The 4725-nt window shown below is 42.6% G+C and overlaps 1 long non-coding RNA gene across 2 annotated transcripts; it reads right to left on the reverse strand.

Annotated features, from left to right (window-relative positions):
- Window positions 1-311: 311 nt before the first annotated feature.
- On the reverse strand, window positions 312-2040 carry LOC131137429 (uncharacterized). 2 transcript variants are annotated; one of them, XR_013630188.1, is made up of 4 exons: window positions 1962-2040; window positions 921-1012; window positions 601-768; window positions 312-385 (listed from the first exon to the last, which is right to left on the reverse strand). It is a non-coding gene; the product is annotated as an uncharacterized LOC131137429 (long non-coding RNA). The 2 variants fall into 2 exon arrangements; XR_013630189.1 differs by having other exon boundaries at window positions 921-1039.
- Window positions 2041-4725: the final 2685 nt, after the last annotated feature.

Consider the following 4725-nt stretch of genomic DNA (forward strand, 5'->3'; position numbering starts at 1 on the left):
AAATGTAAATTACATCAACAACTTTGTGCCATTATGCTAAACACCAGTTGAATACTGTAGAGCAGCAACTTGAACATCATGGACCATGACATGTTCTTCTTGTGGACAATGATCTAACAGGGTGAGCTCCAAAACCCAAAACTCCTTTTCAGGAGTTACACATGTAACATAGGATCATTTTTGACAGTCTGTAGCTTTGGTGTTTTCCTTATACATAAGTAAATGAAATGAAAATATTAATAGGTTAATTTACAGTACAATAGACTTGATATTTCTTAACTGGGACTTACCACACATGTTCTTCATCACATGACACTTCCTCACGCAGATAAACAGGAAGGGCATGGAGAATAGTGACCCGCCTTGTGTGGACATCATGTGACTCCTAAGAAGATTAAAATAGTGCAAATACTGTGACAAGTTTACTAATCAAACCCAATGCCAGTCAATGCATGATATTAGCTGCCACAATAATATCTGCACATAATTCCACTAATAACGTGCTGACTTATCTGGTGCATTTGTGAAATTCAAACACTTATTTACAGCTTTAAATTGTCAACATTACACAAAGACTTCACCTGTGAAATGTATAATCACCTGTGTATCATGGACTTTGAAAATGTCAGCCAACGCGTCTGCAGTTTTGCCCGTTCTGGAAGCTTTCCACCAAAATAACGCCATTAAACGAGGAGTGTGACGATCAAGTTCGGCATAGAAAGTATTGGGAAGGTTCTGGTTAGTAATGCGTTGAAATTCTGCATATACCTGCATTGTGGATAGGACAGTACAGAAAGCAGAGAGAAAGAGTAAAGAGATTATTTAATAGAGGATGAATGCATGGATAGCACTGCACACAATGTGATATACAGTACTGTCTGATACAGATGCAAACAGATGAATGAGTTGATCAACATTACCTCGGACAGCATACGAAGAGCAGGCCAGAGCTCCATGAGCTTTTTGATTGGTGGGCTGGACATCACAATAGTCTGTCGTCTGCATCATCTTGCTAATAAATGAGAGCAATTTCATTCTCCTGGAAATGAGAACCATCACGATATGACACATAACCAGGCTCAGCGTTTGGTTCTCTGATCTTGCTCAGAATATCTGTGTTTTTAAACTCTACTGGCATTACCAATGGATAGTTGTGCTCTATAAATGTCTTTCTTCGCTTGTAAGACAACTCTGCACCTTTGCAAGTAGCACTAAATACAACATTAGAGTCCATGGCAGCACTGACAATGTCATTGAGTGTGGAATCTGTAATATTATGACCATGTCTCTGCAATATATCATTAATTGCATCCTTGATCAAGGGCTGAGATAAAGAGAAGATCTGATTCAAGTTGTCAACTATTGTGTAGCTGTGTTCAACACATGAAGGAATAAGCTGCATTAAGTTTGGGCTGATTTTTCAGTTTCAAAGTACCACACTGCTCATCAACCTGCATTTGTGTGCTCTGAACTGGACGCTGTTCATCCGAATCAGTACTGACATTAGAGCTGGTAGCATGTTGATTCTGAGTATGCTCAAAGACAATGCCACTAGAAAACTCTGATGCAAGACTGCCTTGGTGTCTACTTTTATGGGAGTTAAATGAAGAGTATACATTTGTGCTATAGTCACAACCTCTGTATGGGCATACCACTGTCTCATGCTTTTTTAAGTGTGATCTTATGTGACTGAGGAGTGCAGACTCTGAAAATGGTTGCTCAGATGTGCATTAAGGACACTTAAGTCACAAGTTCCTGATTTTCCCTTGCACTGCTGTTTTGTTTTTGAATATGATATCTTGACAGGTGAGTACTCAGTGCACTAAGTGTCTGAAATGTGCAAAAGCAATCATCATGGAGGCATGGGAGTGGGCTCATTTTTGAAAAGTGGCTGTGCTGCAATCTACAGTGTTTAAATAGATATGTTCTAGTGGTAAAAAAAAAAGCTGAACATAACTTACAGTGCCAAGTCATGTTCGTTGCCGCAACCTGAAAACACAAAAAAATATTATTTTACAGGGCACCAGTTATGAAGTTAAACCTCTATCAAAGTACAACAAAACACACCAACAATGCTTAAAACAATATGTGTTAGACTGTTAAACTATTCAATTATTCAATCTGCAACATTTTACACACACACAGCCTGACAGTTGATCCTGAATTTGCCAACAAAAAGTATTAAGAAGTATTAAAAAAAAAAAAAAAACAGATAATTTAACTTTTAGTTAGACACAACATGTGGCGCTAATGTTAGCTTTCTGCTTCCACACACTGACACAGCTTCAACACAGATAAAGAGTTTTAATTTTGAGCAGTCACTGCATGTTTGGCATCACCAGTTTTTACAACTACATAACATTCACCCTGCAACACAGCTAACATTGATTGCATAACATTGCATGTTAGCTTGCTGCTAACCTAACGTTACCATTTTTACATTACGTGACTCAGTCCGTTTAAAAACACGTTGAACCGCCTGAAACAAACATTCAAACGAGATTTATGTCGACTACTTACATTTAACCCAATGGCGCAAGGGGGACTACTAATGTTGTCTCCTTCGGTTAGTTGGTCCGTTGATCCCGCCGTTCTCTGCCAGTCCGCCTCGCGGTCTTCTTCTTCTTTTGTTTCTTGGCAGTTTCGACGCTCCAAGGCGTATTACTGCCCTCCACAGGTTAGTCCGTGAGTCAGTCTTATCTCATATTCTCCCATACAGTCTTGTATCACACTGATACTGCTGCCCGTTTTCTATCCTCCTCCCTGCATTCAGCCAGCCAAAGTTCTAAAGATTTGCAGTCATATAAGGTGCAAAAATGTAACTTTGCGCCCTGGCTGGTTGTGAAAGTGCTGTGGCCAAACACACTTTGTGTAGGAAGGCCACACTTCTGGCATGTGTACATGTTCCGTGCCTTCTCCGGAATGTCGCCTTTCTGGTGGGCCCTCCACTGCGTTGTCCAGGGAACATCCAGCCCGTTGACACCAATTTGTTCCTGTAGCCAGTCTTCAACCTCAACCTTCAACAGCAGCCTTTATAAAGGGCGTGGCCACTGCTGCGAGTCCTGGGATGCCCGCACACCTGGCAAGGGTGACCCGGTGGGCACTGCAGGCTGTCTTTGGAGCTGTTGATGAGCGGTTTGTCAGCCTCGATGGCTTTGGCACGGCGATATGCCGTCATTCTGGATGGTTGGCCGCTGCATTTGCACTTTTTCGAGGATGTAGATGGGCCATCGGCGTCTTGGTCCTGTGACGTTGTCTGATGACTTGCATCGATTCCTGTAAACCTATAAAAAAGGAGAAAAGGCCAGATCAGGGTTGGAAAATACACACGGAAAAAGACGAGGTCGGTCATATTGGGCTTTCGGCAAGCAAGCATACTGTTATTGTACCTTACAGCTCCTGTTGTGTCTCCATTGTGACTAGAGAGTGAGCGACCTGGGTTTTAGAGGTCTCAGGTGGCTTCCTTTTTTCGTTTCTTCCATCTGTAGGTGACAAGTTTTAATTAAGAGATGAGGGGGCACAAGTCAATCACAGGAGCAATACAGAACAAATGAAAATGTGCTTATTTCAAGAAGCACATGAAATAAGTGCTTCTTTTACCTTTCTTTTACCTTCTTGGCTCCTTTTCTCTGCCAGCCAGTCATCCACCGAGCGCCCCTCAGAATTGGAGCAAGAATGTTCATTCCTGTAGCGACTGTGGCCGTACTCCTTTGTTTTAGGAAAGCCACAGCGTTTACAACGGAAGTGCTCCATCTTCCGAGGGGACTTGCGCTTTCGGAACTCACCCAGGCCACGGGAATCTTGCGAGCTCCAGCATCCTTCTTTTTCCAGGCCGTGGAGTGGGGCACCTTGGCAGAGGAGGCGGACGCCTTCATCTACCTTTGACAAACTGAAAAGATCAAGAATTCGCCTTTCGATGTGAGGGATTTTCAAGGAGGAATCCTGAATCTCCCAAAATCTGGCAATGCGGTCCAAATAATTAAGCTTAATAAGATCCCGCCATGGCCACTAGCGAACCCGGAAGTAACAAGCTAACTCATTAATGCGAATCTCGAGCTTTTTATACCCCTTACGTCACGTGGGAACGACGCAAGGTCTCACTATAGTAACCGGTTTTACAATGAATAAATAGAATAAACATACTATAGGCAGGGATGGGAATAACTGCTAATTACTCTTACTGTCAGCATCACGCCGTCACTGAAGCCGCCTAAAAATATATCACCGACTTCATAACTAATCTGCAGCGCAGTGAGAGTGTTACAGTGACAAGGGAGGGGGGATAACCACATAAGCAATGAGGATTGGCTAAGGTTTAGTAAGATTGCATCTTCAGCCAATCACAGAACTTGGGTGGGCAGGAGTGAGAATACAGCGTTTGCCAAATGGAAGTCCAGACACTAATTTGGTGCGGTGTATCCGGTTACATCCTGTCTTCAAAATAAAAGCACGCCAGGATCCCATTGCCGAGTCAGCACACCTGCCTCAGAAAGACACGGCAGAACCAGGCCTGGCAGACACTCTTGTGTTGTTGAGCCATGATTACTCCATCTGATCATCCCATGCAAGGTACAGCACCACCTACAGGCCAGTCTGCAGTATTGCCTTTAAATGGCCATTTCCACTTTCCACTGTCATTTGATTTTTCTTATATGAAATATACATTTGACGTGTAGTTATTGCTTTTTGATGCTGAAAAATTGCTTTTTAAAAAAATACGAACTA

This window comes from Doryrhamphus excisus, linkage group LG17, assembly GCF_037039965.1.
Source record: "Doryrhamphus excisus strain RoL-2023G ecotype Guam linkage group LG17, RoL_Dexc_Guam_v1.1, whole genome shotgun sequence".
Taxonomy (NCBI): domain Eukaryota; kingdom Metazoa; phylum Chordata; class Actinopteri; order Syngnathiformes; family Syngnathidae; genus Doryrhamphus; species Doryrhamphus excisus.